The 21140-nt window shown below is 41.1% G+C and overlaps 1 protein-coding gene across 4 annotated transcripts in view; it reads left to right on the top strand.

Annotated features, from left to right (window-relative positions):
* LOC114554647 (cadherin-4) overlaps nt 1-21140 on the top strand; it is a 226120-nt gene that overhangs the window by 149002 nt on the left and 55978 nt on the right. The window lies entirely within an intron of this gene.

Here is a 21140-nt window from a genome sequence, read left to right as displayed (position 1 = left end):
CCCCTAATACTGTATCTGAAGTCTCTTTTATATAGACCTTAGTGGTCCCCTAATACTGTATCTGAAGTCTCTTTTATATAGATCTTAGTGGTCCCCTAATACTGTATCTGAAGTCTCTTTTATATAGGCCTTAGTGGTCCCCTAATACTGTATCTGAAGTCTCTTTTATATAGACCTTAGTGGTCCCCTAATACTGTATCTGAAGTCTCTTTTATATAGACCTTAGTGGCCCCCCTAATACTGTATCTGAAGTCTCTTTTATATAGACCTTAGTGGTCCCCTAATACTGTATCTGAAGTCTCTTTTATATAGACCTTAGTGGCCCCCTAATACTGTATCTGAAGTCTCTTTTATATAGACCTTAGTGGTCCCCTAATACTGTATCTGAAGTCTCTTTTATATAGACCTTAGTGGTCCCCTAATACTGTATCTGAAGTCTCTTTTATATAGACCTTAGTGGTCTTCTAATACTGTATCTGAAGTCTCTTTTATATAGACCTTAGTGGTCCCCTAATACTGTATCTGAAGTCTCTTTTATATAGACCTTAGTGGTCCCCTAATACTGTATGAAGTCTCTTTTCTATAGACCTTAGTAGTCCCCTAATACTGTATCTGAAGTCTCTTTTCCTGAAATACAGCCACTAGAGCCAGTCCCACAATGAGCTTTCCTTAGTATGTGCCATTTCTGTGTCTGAAGCTATTGAGGAGGAGACAGGGGGGGAGGGCAAGGTGGAGGTGGGGGTGTGGCCTTGACCAACTGCCACTTTGCTCGTTTGAAAGCCATGATGTCTCTCTCTCATTGGTGGGCCAAATTCTCTGGGTGGGCAAAGCAGAGAAAGGGGAGGTAACCTTCCAGATTGGCCCATCTGAGCTTTCATTTTCTCAAAGGCAGAGCAGGATACCCAGGGCTCGGTTTACACCTATCACCATTTCTAGCCACTGGGGGACCATAGGCAGGCTGGGGGAACACATATTAATGTTAAGAAACCTCATAAAGTAAAATGATCATGCCATGGGACCTTTAAAGGAATGCTTTTGCGTTTGCATCTGTTTGCACACACAAAAAATAGCTATAGTGCGTAGTTTCTGACGCCCCCATGAGAAATTCTAAGTAATGACAGCAACACTGTCGGCGCGTCCACATGATACAAGCCTTCCGTGATCGCGCACAGCCCCCCACCCCTGCTCCACGCAGTTACTAGTAGCCAAGGAGGACACGGAGGATTAAAAAAACATGATGGACTCTTCAGAAGAAGTCATTATCTTCACTCGAGCTTCTGCGCTGGAAAGTCACCGGACGACACGATCTTCTGAACATAGTCATACTGTGAAACCCAGAGAGAGTTGTGTGGAGCTGATGGTCTTAATTAGCTTTGTAGCAAGTCATTTGACAATGGCTTGAATGTAACGGACGTTCATTAATATCAAAAAGTTACGCACTAAAGCTTTAATATTCCATCAAAATTAAATTCAATGTAATAGTAATTCAATAGTAATTAGTAAAGTAATTAGTAATCAAGTAATTAGTAATTCATATTATTAATAGTTTGATGGTAACCAGCGTTTCTGTGCGTATGCATCGTTTATACATCTGGCCTCAGGAAGCAAAAGGATTTATTTTTGCCCTGCAGCTCAGCTGCTATTCACAGTTCTGTCGTTCTCACAAAAAATAAATACAAGTTTAATGAATATGTACTACTAACTACAACCAGTGGTACTAACTACAACCAGTGGATGACAACACATTTAGAAATAAGGAAAATCAAAAGCAAGTTTCCCATGTCGGCATCATACTCTCCGCTCTGTCTTGTCCCTCAATGCCTCTTATCAGACACCCAGACAGAAATGCAGCTTTTTGCTGGCATTTCTGACACAACCACACACACACACATATATATATATATATATATATATATATATATATATATATATATATATATATATATATATAAACATACACACACACACACACACACACACACACACACACACACACACACACAAAGTCCCTTACGCCCATTTGTACAGGGAGGCTTACACTGCCGGATTACGGAAATCGCCTTTCACCAATGTGTCGGCAAAAGGGCAGATTTTCCACCAAAGCACAGAAAACAGTCACCCTCACAGAAAACACACACAGCAGGGCCGTGGAGTGCCAAGGGAGGAACCAAATTGTGCTCCCCTGCTGGAGAAATGGACACTCTTTATCCCTTTTTCACATGTTGGATGTTAGATGGTTGGATTAAATCTCAAGGGCTTCTTTTGTGCGTGTGGGGCCATGTAGAAGTCGAAGTTGGCTTAGTGTGTGTGTGTGTGTGTGTGTGTGTGTGAGTGAGGGAAATATCTTCCAGCTATACTGTATGCGGACATTAGCAGTGGGGGCAGGTCTGTCGGAACAGCAAGGTGCATGTGCTGCGTGTTGTAACACATCTCTGCTGTGTGTGTGTGTGTGTGTGTGTGTGTGTGCACGCAGCGCGGGCATCGCTGTTCAGAATCCCGTCTATCTTCCAAAATGTAACACTTGTATCCAAACGAATTGCGCTTGCAGGCCATCCAATTATAACGACCTCATCCACATTGTCGAAATCATTTAGATATTGAGTCATTACATTGAAAATCTTTTAGATAACAGGAGCCTATGATTTACTGTAGTCATCCTAACAACACACTACCTGAATGCCTTTTTCTAGTCTCCCGTTTCACTCTCAACAACGCTGTCTTCGCGCAAAAAGTCACATCGTGAGATCGATAACAGTTAGCTAGCTAGCCGGTTTATGTTTCTTGTAATGTTAGCCATAGTTATTTATTTCTTACCTTGATTTTGGTGTCAGCGTTTCAAAGTCATGTCCCACGGTAACGTTTTTGGTGGAGCTTTAATTTTAATAGTCGACTCGTAAGAAAGCGAACGTTTTGACAATAAACTACATCAACACAACAGTATGTGGAGTTAAACTGGACAGGCCCAATGACCTCTGAATAGTTCTATTTCTTGTTAAATTGCAATGTGAGCGACAGCCAACGGGGGGGGGGTGGGGGTGGGTGCATTATGTCGGCAGGATAATTTAAAAGGCAACCGCGACTATGGTGCGTCTGCCCTATTTCTGATAGCGTGGCGGGAGAATTGTTTGCGATGGCGCACCGCCACAATAAAATCAACATAGAGGAAACACTGCAGTGCATCATGGGGGATGTGACCGCGACATGCCATCCCCGGCTCTCTGCAACACAACTCTCCATTGTGACAGACAGGCAGCCGAGGAGAGGAGCGGTGGGGATTTCGTGCTTTATCTCGCTGGTCTCAGAAGTGGCCAAGAACAACCTTTAAAGCTTACACATTTTATTTCAGGACACACCAGCTCTGCTGTGGAAACTCGATGAGTTTTCTTCACCTGTGTTTCTGCACTTGAGCCTTCTCACAGTCAGGTTCACTAGGTTTAAAAAGACCAATTAACCTTAGGAGAGTAATCACAGCTTTGCAAGCATCAAATGATGCAAATGACATGCCCAAAGAGGTGTATGGTGCAGCGGTGGTGGTGGTAGAGAGTAGTCCCCCCCTCCTGAAACGCTTTGAGTGTCTATAATAAGGCGCTATATAAATGTAACGAATTATTATTATTATTATTATTATTATTATTACTACTACTCAGGTTTCCGTGAAATTGTGTCGCACATTTTAACTAAAATTCAAGAAAATCCGCAAAACAGCATGCAAATGAATGCTTGTAGAAGACAGAACCAGCCTGAATAGTCAAACCCTGCTCTAAAATGATTGGTGTGAAACAAACAGATTTAAATTCTCTTTGTAGGCAACAAATCTTGCTTAAAGCAACAAGCATTTTGGCTTCTTCAGATCATGTTCTTCAGAGTGAATTTTCTCTGTTGCCATTATGACGTTGTTATAGTTTACCTGCTTTTACAACTAATCTGCACTCTTCGCCAATTCTTTTACCCCTTCAGCAATTTGACTTTTAAATGGATAACTACTCTCTAGGGTGTAGGCCTATATGTAGGCTTGTGTGCTGTATGAATGTGTGTGTTGTCTATAGCTGCTCTTAACTTATAGCCTGTCTAATATATTGTCTTTTTTATGGTAATTGGCCTATGACTGTATAATATTGTTGTGTGAGTAATGCATTAAATGTGTGTAATCAATCCTTTGGTAAAAAATGTTTTCTTAATAATCGCAGTAAGGGCAATATTAGCAGGGCTGCAGTCAAGTCCAAGGCTCTGAATTTACTTGTGTTACTGGAAAAAAATATGTAGAAGAGAGACTTTATTTGTTTTCTTCAGGAACAATAATATCTCAACTATGTTAGGGCTTCATGTTAGGGCGTCATCAATGACATCATTTGTCTTAAAGGTCCCATGGCATGAAAATGTCACTTTATGAGGTTTTTTAACATTAATATGAGTTCCCCCAGCCTGCCTATAGTCTCCAGTGGCTAAAAATGGTGATAGGTGTAAACCGAGCCCTGGGTATCCTGCTCTGCCTTTGAGAAAATGAAAGCTCAGATGGACCAATCTGGAATCTTCTCCTTATGAGGTCATAAGGAGCAAGGTTACCTCCCCTTTCTCTGCTTTGCCCACCCAGAGAATTTGGCCCACCCACGAGAGAGAGAGACATCATGGCTTTCAAACGAGCAAAGTGGCAGTTGGTCAAGGCCACGTATGTGCTCACGGAAAACAGCCTGGATTACTCGATACCCGCTCCGAAGCCTAAGCACAGCATCAACATCACTACAAATGAGACAAGAATTATCTCGCTAGCGCAAAAAAAAGAGCGGTGGAGCCCTTTCAATATTTTATCAACCCCAGGCAAATCCAATTCCATATACTCAAGAAAGCCTTGCTGATTTAATTGTAAATAATGATTTATATGAGCATAATTCTTTCATTTCTTCCTTTATTGTCATTGTGTAATGTTTATGGTGCTATTGAGGTTATGTTCCAGTGCATTCTCATGTTACCACCATCATCATCACACCCCTTGTAGCTCAGATGGAAATATTCTGGATCAGCTTCTGAAACCTACTTTCACTTACTTTGAAACAAAGAGCAAATGTTCTCACACACACACACACACACACACACACACACACACACACACACACACACACACACACACACACACACACACACACACACACACACACACACACACACACACACAGTGTAAAAGAGTGCCATTCTGCCATTCCACTGCTGGCCATTTTCACCTTGACATGGTGCAGCTTTGATGCCATTGATTTACTATTGTGCTCAGATGGAATATGCTTCCAAGCTTTCGCTGTCAAATTATTTGACATGATGGATGTAGGTGCAGTGGAAATGGAGAGGTTGAAAAACAGCAACAGTTAAATGGATACTGAAGTAGATGGTGAGAACTGCTCCTTTTGAGAAACTGAAAAGCAGTAAGGGTGGGAGATGGAAAAGGGAAAACGGGGGACAGGCTGCGATTGAAAAAGAAAAAAAGAGGGAGTGCTGTAAATCTGCAGGGTGAGGGAGGCCAACATTAGTTTCAGGCCATTTGTGGCATTCTCATCTAAACCGTCTCCTGCAGCACCTACACTGGGGCCAATGAGGCAAAACTGATGGAAAGCAGTCTGAATATGGGAGACAAAAGACCCACCTTTCATTTAACCAGGCCTCAAACACTGGCTCCCTCCCTGACTGAGGGTTAGGACAAGGAAACAAACAATATGAGCTGGAAATAAATGAGCACATTCTAGACATGTATTTTATTTATTTTTTTGATTTCACACCCAAGGGAAGAAAAAACAAAGACTCCATGTCCTTTCCATGGAGCTAAATGAAACTGTGGTATCAGACATTCACATTCTTGCGCACAAAAATGAAGGTCTTACAGTTTTTTTTTTCGATTTCTAAATGACACTGGTCACAACTGAAGCCACATATGCAAAACCCTAACTACAGTCTGCACTACCAACAGTCACCTGAGCTAAACAGTTCACATCACCTGCAAAACTCATTCCAAGCAACACAACTCTTCACACACGTCCCAGAACAGGCTCAGTGCAGCCAAACACTCCTCACTGAGATAACACACACTGTCACTCAGAACACACTGAGAGTAAAAACACTCAGACACAATACAGAACATACCAACTTCTCATCTTTACAGTTTGAATAATTTAAGTGACTTCACCCAAACAATATTTTCTTCAAGAAAAGAGTGAAATTCTTTTCTTTTCTTTTTATTTTATACCAGTAAACAAGGTACACAAGAATGAATGAAAATCCTTAGTTTGCTTGCCTACACTATGTTACAGTAATAGATATACATTTTTATTTTGTATGTAGTAATTTACGTAACTACTGGAAATGTTACAAACTAAAGGTACGTAATTGTTCAGAAGTTTTACAAGTTTTTTTTATCAGCACATTGGATGTCTTCTCTTGCCATGGACTACATTATCTATACAGTAAATACCAATGACTGGGGTGTTCCCATTGCTTACATCTCCATTACTTTGTGAAAAACAGCAAGTACACAGTTATACTATAGTAAAGGAAGTGTTTTTCACATTTTCACAACTGTGTATGTAACGTCAGACATCTTTCCTGGACATATTGGTATCTTTGCTCTTTTACCTGTTCAGTTTCTCTCAAACAGTGCAATGTGTAACTATTTCCTTCTTATTTGGTGTTTCTTTATTTCCAAATTCCCTTTCCCTATATATAGTATATACAGTATGTGTTCACTAACAAGTCTAAAACAAGACACCTGCTTAGGCTTTCAGCTAAAATTGCAATCAGCAGTGTTTGAAATGCACCAGACTGAAATCTATTCTGTTTTGAATGTGTGGTTATCAGTTTTGACAGCAGCAGTTAGCATTTAAACAAAGTGCTGTAAATCTACAGTGTTGTGCAGGTTGTGGTTAGAGCTGTGGGATAAGTGTGCAGAGTTTTGAAAACTGTGTTCAAGCAATGAGAAACATGGTCCACATGAACTGCTGCTGTGCAGACTGTAGTTAGAGTTTTGCACATGTTACTCCAGTTGCGCCAACTGTTGTTTAGCGGTTGAAAAAAAACTGTAAGGTGAATAGGTGATCCGGCATATTAAAGTGCATCTCAGTATTAGGGTTTAATCCCGGGAAACGGGATTCCCGGGAAATCTGATCAAAACCATTTCCTGTTTCCTGGGAAAGGTTATGACGGGAAACGGGAAATAAAATAAAATAAAAAAAAGGCAAGGAGGCTCCCTAAATCATTACACAGGCTCAATACATTCATTCATTAAATATAGGCCTGTCTTTTTGCAGTGCACACTGCACACAATTGTACATTTCTGAGGATCATTTTCTTTAATTTTGTTTGGCCCTGCCCTATTAAAGAAATATTTGGTTAACTTTGAGTGATTATTCCTGTTTGCAGCCGTTTACACATCCTCAACAGCCACAGAATGGATTTTGATAACGTAATGTTACATAATCATTCAGTGGTTTACTTAACCATATTTAGTTAGTTTTTCTAAAAGATTTCTATAAAACATTGATTATATAAGGGCACGCAGCTCACTTGATCACGCAGCAGAATTGATCATTGCAAACTGTGTTGATGATGGACATAAACTGTGTTCTTTAGTCCTAAAAATGATACAAATAAAATAAAAAATGTCAGTTTGGGATTTTGGGAACGCATATTTGAATGATATCGATACATTACTTGGGCTAAAAACAAACCCAAAAAACACAGCCATTTCCCGGCCATTTCCCGGGATTCCCGGAATATGGGCTGTCTATTTCCCGGGATCTGATTCATCTCATTTTCGGGAAAAATATTAAACCCTACTCAGTATGATTTGGTTTAGCTCATTATTTTGAATAGCCCATTATGGTAGTGCTCATGGGTAATATAATAAGGTACAGTGTAGTGTTAAATGCGTTACAGTCAGAATGACTCCTCGTTTAGAGAGAGTTTCTATCAAAAGCAAACGGAAGCACACCAACTAAAACAAATGTTGAAGTTCGCCCACCACTCGAATTAACTTTCCACACTTTGGCAGAAGAAAACTTGACACTGTGTGCGTGTGTGTGTGTGTGTGTATGCGTGGGAGCAAGTTAGCTCAATATTGTAATGTCTGTACTGCTGTTTGCTCAGTATTAAAGAAGAAAACACGGCGGTTTATTTACAATCTCATATTGCACAGTGTTTTTCATTACAGCTCATAATGAGCTCATAATATGCTTTTTGGATCCGATTGTTTTGTCTGCTGTTTCATGAGGGATGCACCTTTGTGCATTGAAATACATTGTGTCTAGTTAGTGTGCGTGGGTGGGTGCGCATGTGTGTGTTTTTACCATCATATGGGTTTCGCAAGGTAGTAGGACAAAATCTATGCCATAATATTACATAATTCAAGACCAAATTTATCTAAATGTAACACTTAATTCTCACCCAAAAAAGGCAGGCAGTTTCCAGGCAGTGAGGGATAGTGTACGCAGTACAAATCCTAAGCACATGTAGTTTTACTGAACTGTTACTACTTCCTCGTCTCATGTCTAATGCCACGTAATTGATTGGCAGGAAGTCGTAACTCATTTATTAGCTACTTAGAGTTTCAGTAGTTGGGGAGCCAAAGGCTTTAATCAAATTTTCTTTCTCTAACTTTAAGTAGTACTTTAAGACATCGGATGATTTGACTGGTAGCACTCTCTATAAGGAAAGTGCTAACATGAGTTGTCAGCTCACCCTAGGTTATTCTCACCAAGGGGACATTTTGACATTAATGTCAGAACTTACAAGATATCTGCGTGTTTTCCCATAGGTGTGAAAATCTCAAAATATGAGGAGTTTGACTCTGCTACGGCAAAAATGTGGGAGTTTAATTGGGTTCAAGCTCTTTAAATGCTTCAGTGGTTCGATCGTGTGGTAAAGTAGTTTCTGTACTCTTCACTACTCTAACAGAGCGCTGCCTCCTTGGTAGCTGTTCCTTGGTGATGTGTCACATTTTCTGTCCAAATTGCTATGCCACAGCAGTGGGTCTCTGTTACATATATAATATAGTCACAATTTAATCAAGCGGCAAACACAACAATATATATGTGTAAAGGTGAGGCCACAAACTGCTTTGTACTAAACTACACCAATCCTAATGACTGAGCTGTATGATTTGAACATAGTCATTTCCATTATCTATTGACAGCAGGTAAAGATTGTCATTTAAATAACCATAACCATTTCAATACCTCAAAATGACTCCGATAGTTCAGTCTCTAACTCTTTATTACATAGCAGTTAATACCGGTAGAGCCAGTTAGCATTGGTTCATGCACTCGGTTCATTACAAGTATATGTGCAGTGTCTGTCTGTCTGAGTCAGTTTAGGAAAGAGTTTGTTGACATGTCTCGGTTTAAATCAGGACACCCCTCACTCCCTTTTCCTCTAACACCTCTTGCCTCTGATCCTCACAGCGCGTCCTAGAATCCAAGAGTTTCTTCTTGCTGAATCATCCACAAAAAACAAGGTCTCCAGGAATAAAGTTCCCTTTAGTCTTGTTCCACATATTTGACTTTTTCACGATGGCAAAGTACTGTCTAACCAGACTCCTGCACAGGAGATCAGATCTTCAGATCTTCCAAATACTAAACCTGACTCCATTTAGATTCTAGAGTACATGTCCTCTTGTTGGAGTGGTCCAGAAAGCACAATGCAGTTTTCAGCTCTAGATGATGATGTTAGAGGCTCAAGACGGTAACACTCTCTCTCTCTAAATTGACCGCTGATTGGTCAAAGTCTCCCGTCACAGGATAGATTTACTAAAGCCTGACAACAGTCTAGTTTTCTCTCAGACCCCTTAAATTAGAATATGCTGAAAGATTATTATGGAATTTTTGCCCAACGATGCCAAAACAAACTGCCTGCCTTCCCCCAGCTTTAAAAAAAATGGAGTAAATCATTTTAATAGTGACAAACCAACAGAGAATCATAACCCAACTCTGCAGTTCCCTTCAGCTCTACAGAACATTTTAGCGTTGTTCAACTCTTTGTTTCGGTTTTATGGCACACTGATTTTTTCACTCTTAGCTCTCTCTCATTAACTTCCTTTCCAGCAGCAGACGGCAGCCTTCAGCAACAAAAAGGAAACGCTACACTACCTACCAAGCACCAAAAAGCTGTCAGACAAGGTTAGCAACCATGGTGAACATGGTGGGTAGCAATTGGTGGTTAGCAAATATATTCGGATATTATACACACATAATGTAACACAGGTGTATTATATAAATTAGCCCGAGGCCATTGCTGTTAATGGATGTGCAGATCAGTGCAGTCTCACATACTGCACCTTGTGAGAATTTCCCATAAACACAAATCTCTTTCAGGATAAAAAGAGTGTAAACATTTGTGCACAAAGCCTTTTGTTTGCTGGTTTGTGCTTGTGTCTGTGAGGATGCGGGTGTGTATCTGTGTATTTGTGTGCATCTCTTTGTATTGTCTGTGTATTTGAGCGTATGTGTCCGTTTGTCATTCTCTGCATCCCCAGTCAGACAATTAGAAGGTGACAGTCCCATTAGAGCCGGCCCAGTAGTACAAAGGCTGAGTGCTGTTGTGAGTGACACAGAGCTCAGCCACTCACTAAATAACTGTCAGTCTGCCCTCGTCCACTCTGACCCCTCTGGCGGCCTCCCTCTGAGCCACTCAAACGCCCCTCTGGACTCTCATTGGCAGCCTTTGCAGCTCCCTGAGCCAAGCACGGCCCTCCTTTCAAGCCTGGCCTCTAACCGATTGGTTGGACCCCACTAGCCTTAGGCATGCCAAAGGGCTTTCATATGGCCTCAGGGTGCTGCTGATTGGCCAGGCTGTTGGGGACGCATGTCCCCTATGAGAGTGTGTGGCAGCAGCTTCGGTTTAAGGATGCAATTTAGCAATGGCGGTCGGTGGAGAGGAAAAGTGCAAGAGCAGCAGAAAGCTCCGCGCTGCCCCCTTCCTCCATCTATAACTCTGTCTATCTACTGTATATCTCTTTATGCCGCTGTCTTTCCCTTTAGTCAACCTTCCAGCAGCCAACCATGTCTTCACAGTAATTATCTTGTGGGACATTTCTCTGTGCATGGAACACCTATCGTCCTTGTATTTGGAAGCCTTGGGTAGAGCAGGAGAATGGTGCCATTTAACGAGTTGATCGTCGAGTGGTCTGTTGGGGGTCCGGTAAGACAAGAACGGCGGCCTCTGCCTCTCCCATTCCCATTGCAGAATTAAGGATTGCAGCTCTCGTTATAAAGGAGACAGAATGGCTGTAAATGCTTCTATTGTTCTCTCCTCGCAGTGAATCAGGGGAATTAATGCCATTGTTAATGCAGAGAGACCGCTGGTACATTTCAACAGGATTCTTGCCTCTCGCAGAGCTCATCTAAATTGCCTGGCTAATGCTGTAATTGGGTTTGTGAGTCACTTCTTAACTTCCATTAATATTTGTTCTCCTTCTAATTGCCCCTTTTTCCGATCCTACATTTCATTCCACCGTCTGGTTAATGGTCTGAGTTAAAGGCAGTAACGTGCACGTATGCTTGAGAAAGCATCTAATCTATTTTTGAGCAGATACAAAATGCGAGAACATCTTTTTTATTTTCGTCTAAAGACTTCCTATCAGTTTTTTCAAAAGAGAGCCAAACATTTTAATTTATAGGTTATTTATTGAATATGCCGCTGGCATTCAGAATGCTTTCTGGTGTTCATTAAAAGAGATATTTCTTGACGATTTCTCTGCTTTCTCAGATGTTGCCTTTTAAGCTTTTTCCCTCTTTTCACACCCACCTATAACTGGATTGTCTTTTCCTCTTATACATCACATTAAAACAGCTCCTCTGGAGGGAGAAAAACATCTTCCCCAAAAGGTTTCAGCTTTGTTTCCTTAAATTGTCAAGAAAAAAAAAAGTCTCACTCTATTATCTTTAAATCCAAATCCACTTCACACAAGCATTACCTTAGGAAACCTTAGGAACTCAAAGGATTCAATTCAGTTGACTGTCTTAGAAAGTGGAGAAGAATGGCTGAATAGCAATGTCAGAACCAAAGGAGCAGACAAACCCTCCTCAGGTGGCGACTCCTGCTCGTTTGTATTGATGGGACTCTTGCTGCTTCCCTCCCACTGGGAGCATTGGGAGGAGGGAGTGCCGGAGAGACAGAAAGAGATAGACAAACTCATATGGCAACACAAACACAGACATAATGGGAGAGCACATCGAATGAAAAGGAGCTGTATATGGCAAAAACTAATATTTCTGAGCTGCATGGAGCTTGGTTCATTTCCCATTCAGTTTCCGATCCATTATGGACTAGCAAGCCTGTGTGCCGAGGCCCAGACATGGCTGTTCGGTATGAGTATCAGGAATAACTGTGTTCGACTGTGGCTGTCAGGGGCTCTCACTTGAGAGATATTAAACCTGAGCTGTCTGCAGCTTCTCTCTCACAGACCTCCTATGTGGCTATTTTTAAAGCCATCCGCACTATTCCCTTCTCATGACGCCACTAAATGGCAGGTTTTACCCCTCTTTATCACCACATTCTCATGTGTAAGGTTATTATATTTTGTAGGAAGGAAAGTTTGAAGGCTGGCAAAAACTTGAGGTCCCACATTTTCCATAATTGGAAATTTTGTTTCCATTTTGTCAGCCCATCTCTCTCTCTCTCTCTCTCTCTCTCTCTCTCTCTCTCGTTCTTTCATCCTCTGCCTCGTATTTCCTCCTCTGTCATTTTGTTGGATGTTTGTGTGGATGGCCTATCAGATTATTTGAATTCCTCTTCCCCATCAAAAGCAGGGCACATCAGCTTTGAAGAGTTACAAGCACACAGCAGGAGGGATCAAAGCAATGCAAAACTGAAATTTAAGAGAAAGTTAAAAAGCATGTAGTTTTGCCATTTCCCCCACGTACAACAAAGAGAAAACAGGTACTGTATAACAGCAGGGAAAGATGAGACATTATCAAACACAGCGATTTTCAAGGATGCCTGTGTAGTTTGCAGATGCACAGATGCTTTTGATAATGCTGTTTAACATAGCAGTTCACCCATTTGCAGTGACTCATGTAAGCAGCCATTCCAGCATTGCCACAAATGCAAAGGTTTATAGTCAGAGCTGAATATTTTAAACCCAGTGGTGACACTGAAGTCAAATATAGGAACATCAGTAGTCTTTTACAGCATGGCAGTGTCATTTTTCTTCTCTTTAAAACCACTCACTAAGGTGCTAGACCTGCTGCGAATCTGCAATGGAAACATACAAAAACTCAAAGCATATTTTAAAATCATTTAGTAGCTTGCCAGCAATTCCCCAAGTCGACAGGCAGCAGCGTAAAAAGGAGCAGTAAAGCAAATAGAAATTAGAAATATGAGCTTGCAGTTGACATTACTGGAAGAAGAGCATCAGAGAGCAAATTAGATTTGGTTATCTCTAAAACCCTGTTTAAAAATGTCAAAAATCTTCAGATTTTTTTCTGCTTAAACTGAATCCACATGATGATCCGACCATCAGGTGCTTCAACAGAATACTTAAAACTAATTCTGACTCCAAACACATTACCCCATTATTTAAAGGTCCCATGAAAATTTCACTTTATGAGTTTTTTTTTTAACATTAATATGCGTTCCCCCAGCCTGCCTATGGTCCCCCAGTGGCTAGAAATGGTGATAGGTGTAAACCGAGCCCTGGGAATCCTGCTCTGCCTTTGAGAAAATGAAAGCTCAGGTGGGCCAATCTGTTCTGCCTGCCCAGAGAATTTGGCCCACCCATGAGAGAGAGACATCATGGCTTTCAAACGAGCAAAGTGGCAGTTGGTCAAGGCACCAACTGCCCCACCCTCCACCTTGCCCCCTCCCTCTCTCCTCCTCAGTAGCTACAGACACAGAAATCTAGGCTCTAGTGGCTGTAATTCTGCACCAAGGCTGAATTTCGGGAAAGAGACTTCAGGTATAGTATTACGGGACCACTAAGGTCTATTTAAAAGAACCCAAAGAGCAGCATATCATAGGACCTTTCAATTTTGGACAATATAAAGTCAGAATCATGCTTTCATCCATATTTAATAACCATATTATTATTTCTTACGTTCTTGTGTGCCAATTTAACAGGCGGTTCAGAGGAGACTGAGAGAGTCTAAAAGCAGAGCTGCCTTGTGAGTATATGAAGCATCCAGTTACTAGTAGTCTCTAATAAAGGCATCCAGATATTTGGCAGACGCCGTCTTAATTATGGTTGACAGCTATGACAGCTAAAGCGTGACTAAGGCCCCCAGAAGGGCTCAGTCGTAGCCTGTCTGTGCCCCGACTGTTCGGCATCACCTCCTCCCACAATGCACCTCACCACGGAAATGCCATTAATTTGAATTTACTGCATATTAACCGTCCCTCAAACTTACATACTTATAGCCCTCATTCCTAACTGTTATAACTTCTGTGCAGTAGGCGTTTTCCATATTTGGCTAATGGCACATCAGTGACATTTATTGTGCCACACAGTAATATAAATAGCTAGGTTTATACTGCTTCTCTCCCTTTATTTACTCTGTTATACAAATATAACAGTATTGCATATATCAAACATATCTTTATTGGTTTAGCGACAAGAAGAACACAATTAATAGAGCACCAGCTCAAAGAAATCTATTTAATATTAGATTAGAATAGCTAGGATAGACGAAAGAAAACAATCATAGGTAAAGAGAGAAGAAAAACAAATCATCCTTATATAATTTACAGTACATTTAAACCATCATTCCACATTTCCTATATTCTGTAATATGAGATACACTGCATACATTAAAGGAACATTTTAGTATTTTTCAACCTGGGTCTTTTTTTTTAAAAACAATTATAATTGTGTCTATTCTGACTATGGGTCATGCTAATGTTGCACTTGCCACAAGCTTTAAACTTCAATTTTACATAAATCAATTCAAATCGGATTTGAAATGAATCAGGATTAGCTATTGTCGAGTCTTGTATAGGCTAATGAAATAGTAGCAGTAAGTAGGAGAAAACTGTGTGCAATGGTCCAGCAGACTAGGAGGCTCGCACTGCTACTACATATTACTTACTATATACTACATACTACTACATATTTTGCCACTGAAGCCTTTTCAAACGTATTCAGCAGGTGCTCAGAGACAAAGCAACCATTTATTTTCAGAGACATGACCTTTGCAAAGCAGGTTAAATGGACAGGACCTGGTTGAATTGGCTATATCCAGACATTCAGAGACTAATTCAACTGCCCCCATTGTGCATGCATGTGTGACATTTACACATCTTTAACCTACAGTGGCAAAAAAGTGGCATCAACTTGCAGCATTGTCCTCTTTATAGTAGTGTGGCTGAGTGTTTGTAAATGTATACTGTGTTGGATAGATCTGTGGTATTGAATGATGTTTCCTGGTGTGGCTCTCGAGCCTGTGTACTCTGTGGGGGGTGTTTGATGTGCCCGAAAGGCAAAGTGAGGTGTCTGAGCCCATTATGAGCTATAAAATAAAGAGAGGGGGAGAGAGAGAGAGAGAGAGAGAGAGAAGCGAAAATGCGCGGATGTGACATAAAAGAGGTCATCAAAGAGTGTAAACTACAGATTCCCATTATTGTGTGACATTAGCCTATAGCACACAGTAATGATCCCATGGGTGCCCGCAGCACACTGTCCTTTAATGACTTCCTGGTTGGATGATTGTTGTTTCCTGGAAGCAAAATACTGCCAGGGAAAGAGAACAGCAGCTCCACTGCTTGTCCTTTGCATATATGCGGCTTTGTTCATTTTGCTAGACGTAAGTCAGACATGAAGTGAACAGATGAAATGCAGAGTACCATCAATAAACAGTGAATTAGTCCATGTTCATGTAGGCATCAAACTATTCATGCAGATAGGGTGATCGTACAGGGTTGGATCAATTAAAGGAGATTTGGACAGACTGAAACTTCACACTGCGCTAATTAGGCAGCCAGCCGCTATGCTAAATAAATGGAAATGTATTCCTTTCCCTTCCTTTCCCTCTATCTGTTTATGTGTCTTGCGTCACCCCGAGGAGTTTAACAGAACACTAATTCTTCATCTAATTTTCCCCACTCCCCATTGCTTTCCATCCCTGTGTCTCTCTGCCTCCATCTCTCTCCATCTTTCTTCTCACGCTGATAGCTTGTCCCACAGGATCCCAGTAGTTGTCAGTAATCAAGGGAATCACTCAGAAAGCTACAAATAGGTCACTTATCTGATGCTGGTCTGATCTGACAGAGACAGACAGCCAGTTAAGTTTCTTTGCATTTGCCTCTCGCTGCTATCTTTAGCGTGATTAGTAGCCATTCTATCTGCCAGAAGGTACTGAAGTTAGAGGGAGAATGAAAGATAGCGATAGTGAGAGAGAGAGAAAGAGGAGGGCAGGAATCCTAGCTTTTATCATTAGCATTCTATTCAAATGGCTCAATTGAGCAGTTGTCACTCATGGGATTCCCAGGACTCCGGGAAGCCGTGCTTCTTCATTTATTCAATTTATTGATATAAAGACTCTTCATTAAGAGACACCAGCAAATGTGACATCTGGTCTCAGGTGGCCTTGATATGGAATTTAAGCAGGCGTGAAAGCCGAGGCCGCACAACGTGTAAGAGCTCCTTTGTCTTCTCTTGGGGCTATTCCACCAGTGTGTGGACTACACGCGGTCTGCTTTGAAGTACCAATGAAAAGACAAGTTGACACACACAATCAGACACGCAAACACGCACACGTCCAGATGAAGAAGCACAGACCCGTGGCGGGTGAAATTTTCACGTTTCCCACGTGACACCCTTGTTAATTAATGAACTGAGTGGGTCCTTTTGATCCTCGCTTTGGTGTGCTTACAGAGAATCTCTTACCTGTCAAACACTTCACTTCACACACATATATGGCTACAAGCTGCCTCTAATGCAGCCAAGGAATAATCGCATGCAGAAATAGATGCAAGGTGATGGATTTTGAATTCTTAAATTTCAATGTTTTTTGTATGTTCCCGCAACTTGAGCAGATGGGACTCGTTGTGGTGTGCCTCAGTTAATTTCTCGTTGCTTTGAACAGTGAGGCCTTAAGATGTTTGTCGCTTACACAGATAACAGAAAATTCCGCAGGCATGTTCTCATTACTGAAATGCATAATCCGTCTGTTCTGCACCGTGTTACTTGTCTAATGACACTGATGATGAGAGTGAATGATCAAATTATGTTATTATATATGCCATCATTTCATCCTGCTTTGATTGGCAGATGATGGGCATCTTACAGTAGCATTTTCTCGCTACAGTGATTACATGTACACCAAGAATAGCCTGAGCGCACTGATTGATGGAGTAATGCAACACTTTACATTACACCTGAATCTGCAGCATCCACACGTGGATCCTGTGTGAAAGTGAGCTCAGGAAATGAAAATTGCTGCTGTGAAGGCTCGCTGCGGAGTGCTACACTGTCAGTGTGGGAGGACCACGTTGGAAATTAAGAGAGAGGGTATCATGTTCAAACAGAGAGATGTTTTATGCAGAAGCCGCCGTCACTGCTGAACGGATGAAGTAATTTCATTTTCATGCATGATCTGCAGCCCCACAGACCAGGCAAATTGCATAGGAGGGGAAGAGAAAGATAGAGAGAAAAAAGAGCCCAGCCTTCCTTTTTTTTCTATTTGACTCTGTGATTATTCCCTCTGACTTGTAACCATAGTGATGGTTCAGTCCCAATAAAGAAAAAGAGTCAATGCAGTGTTAAGAATCTGAAGTCGAGTTTGGAGGAAAAGATGATATGAAGGTAAAGCACGCTTGTCCATCATCCATAAATCTATACAATCAATCCGTAGTACTGGGTTTAAAGGGGTGATAGAATGATTATATAAGGTATTTCACACTGTTCCTTGTGGTTTCCTAATGGGGTATGTAACATTGGTTGGGCTGAAAATAGCCTGGTTGATATTTTATTGGCCCTTATGCATCCCTGTGTTTTGGCCGTATTTGTAACAAGAGCTTTTCTTCCAAATATGGTATGCTCATGAATATTTACATGAGTTGCGCGCTGATTGGTTGAGTGAATTGCCATACGCACACATTAGAGACGGGCGTTGATTGGTTGAGCGAATCCCCTATACACACACATTAGAGACGCGACAGAATCACTTTTTTATGCGAGAAATCAACTATATAAAGCTCAAATATGGGCCGTTTTACGAAAATGTATGGCTAATTGCAAATTTGGTAAGACGTGTCGGACTTTAGGAGCTCCACACAGTCTGACGAGAAAGCGGCAGCCTGCTGGGCTCCATACCCAGGGCAAAGTCACCCTTTGTGGATACTGCACTACCAGGGCTGCCGGCATAACTATAATATATTTACGGTTTGAATTTTGTCATGCTATTTATAGAACATCTACCCCAATGTCTTATAAAGCTAACCGTTGTGTAAGATTGTGTCTTATTAGGAGGAGCAGCAAGCTAGCTGTGTGTCCCATTGAATATAATGGGAAATGATTGCGACTAGCTAGCTACATTTTTGGCATAACTATAGTATATTTACAGTTTGAATTTCGTCACGGCATGAATATTACAGGTTCCCCAAGGTCTTACAAAGCTTAGCTAACACTTGTCCGATTTCGGATTTCAATTGAATGCATTTTTGTGAATGTCAAAGGTCTCGTTAGGAGGAGGCTAGCTAGCTCTCATTGATGGACTCCAGCTCACCGCGGGCTCTATCAATGAGACTCGCAGACAAGAGACGTTTATTTCCCCAATTGTTTGTTTAAATAACTCAACACACCTATCCATTATAAGATTAACTGGAACCTGCGGGCTGCGGTAAGAGATTGCGGGCGTAACAAGCTCGCTGACCGCGCTCTCAGTCACTCACCCGGTAGCAGGAAGAGGGGAGGGAGAACAGCGAGCTGCAGGCCCTGGAGCTCTGTCAGCGCAGCGGCGTTTGGTACAGGGCGGCGATGTAGCAACCCAGGCAGCACCAGCCGCTGAACTCCGACACAGTCGGACAAAATTTGCAATTAGCCATCCATTTTCGTAAAACGGCCCATATTTGAGCCTTACATAGTTGATTTCTCGCATTAAAAAGTTTCAGAAGTGAATTTTGTAATGGAATAGCAGAGATCTGCGTGACCTAGATTCAGAAGACTACCTGATCTCAGGTCAGTTGTGTAGCCTATTGGGGCGTGACCGTTCTCTTAATACACCCATGGGAGTGACAAAGTTACAGGTCTTGGGAGGTTGACGTCAACTTCCAGCTTTGTTGAGATTCGCCCGTTTTCAGTGGCAGTTTCAAAATATGAGATTTTCATAGTAAAGGGGTGTCAGTGGGACTTTGAGCTTCTATGTATGTCCTATTTACCCACTGAACTGTCGTTATTCAACTATGACAGGGTAAAATCGGTTTTGCATTTTATCACCCCTTTAAAGAGTCATTGGCCACTAGTAATCTGATCAAATTAATCCTGTGAATCTCATTACTGAACATGAACACAGTAATCAGATTACAGCTATGTATACTGGGTTGTATTGTACTGTAGTTTGTTTAAGACAGTGATTCCCAACCACAAAGGGTCACAAGATGAATTGCTGTGGTCGCAAAATACGAAAACAAAACCTTACAAGCCTTACAAAATCCTCTTAATTTTTCAGACTTTATTCAAATGCATTTCTTGTGATAATTCTGTATCATTATACCTCTATTTTTAGATCCCTAAACATTTTTCAAATTAAACAGTGAGGATGGAAAATCACTCTCAATCACTCCTGAACTGAAGTGCTCAGAACTAAAAGTCATGCAACCTGTGAAGAGCAGTTGCAAGTAGACATTGATTGACTATTAAGGGGTCACAAGCAAAAAAGAAAATAAAGTCATGTCTTTAAGCATTATGGCCATAGTTTACTATGGCCATAAGTATGCACGATAACACAACACTATGTAATATGATTTAAAAGTTAAAGGAATAGTTTTCTAGGAAAGTATTCTGAATGTTCAGAGGGGGCAGCCTTTGTATGAGTAATGGTAACACTTTCAGACCAACCAATTTAAGTAATGTCACATTGATGCATTGTGTGGTGACCATTGGTGGTGAATCCTTGGAGCCCATTGAAAATCAATGCCACGGAAAGAAATGCTTCAATTCCATCTCCTTTTGTCTTATTTAAAGTCTGCAAGGTGCTGAGCAAAGTATGGATATTTATTATTGCTGTGGCAGCTCTATAAATGTCACATTTTGAACTGTGTGAGAAATAACAGCTGAGGTGTTAACGGTGTGTGGAACAGGCACATTGAGACATTAAAGTGGAAATGAAACACTAAATAGTTAGCATAATTTACAAGATGGATTCCCAAAATAGTATAGGTTTAACACTGTCAGTGAAACTGGATTAAAATAATAAGTAATCTATATTTCATTTTTCAAACAAGAGTAGCGCCATCTTGTCCTAGCATAGCCTGTGACGTCATGAGGTCGGTTGGTTTGGAAGTCCAAATTAACTAGTGACAGCACTGACAAGCACTGACTAAATGGATAATAAGGAACCCCAAACTAAGAAGCAATGCAACGGGCCACTTTGTACGTACTTGTATTGCCCCTGGATGCAGCAGTATATTCTATAAAGTCAAAAACCCAAGGAGAGATTTCCACTGTCATGCTTTACCTCTTAATTAGAAATGAGAGACTTCTCCAGTTAGCCATGATGCTAGTGTTTTGTAATGAGCACTTTGTTGTCCTCGTTTACTAAGTGCTTGTTAAAAGTTGAGGATAAGGTCTTTTTTATTTATTTTTTGGGGGCATTTCTGCCTTTATTGGATAGGAAAGCTGAGACATGAAAGGGGGAAGACATGCAGGAAAACCATCACAGATCGGATTCGATCCCTGGATCGTCTGCGTCGAGGCATACTGGTGGTTCGAGAACCAATAAAAGTCCGAGGCTGCTTCGTGCTTGACTTTTCCTCTTTTAAGGTTGGGTGGACAGACCACCCATCACAGTCTACTAGCAAAGTAACGTTAGCTTAGCTGTGCACCATCAGGAAAGCCAGGAAAGTCTTTTTTCCGATAAAAATCTTTTTATCACTACATAAAAGAAAATTCTGTATTACATGTATAAATACTGAAAAAATCTATTTTCCATATCCATTGTTTTATATATATCAGGCTA

The sequence above is a fragment of the Perca flavescens genome, chromosome 4 (assembly GCF_004354835.1).
Source record: "Perca flavescens isolate YP-PL-M2 chromosome 4, PFLA_1.0, whole genome shotgun sequence".
Taxonomy (NCBI): Eukaryota; Metazoa; Chordata; class Actinopteri; order Perciformes; family Percidae; genus Perca; species Perca flavescens.
The sequence above is the reverse complement of the archived record's forward strand: the minus strand, read 5'-3'. Positions and strand labels throughout refer to the sequence as shown.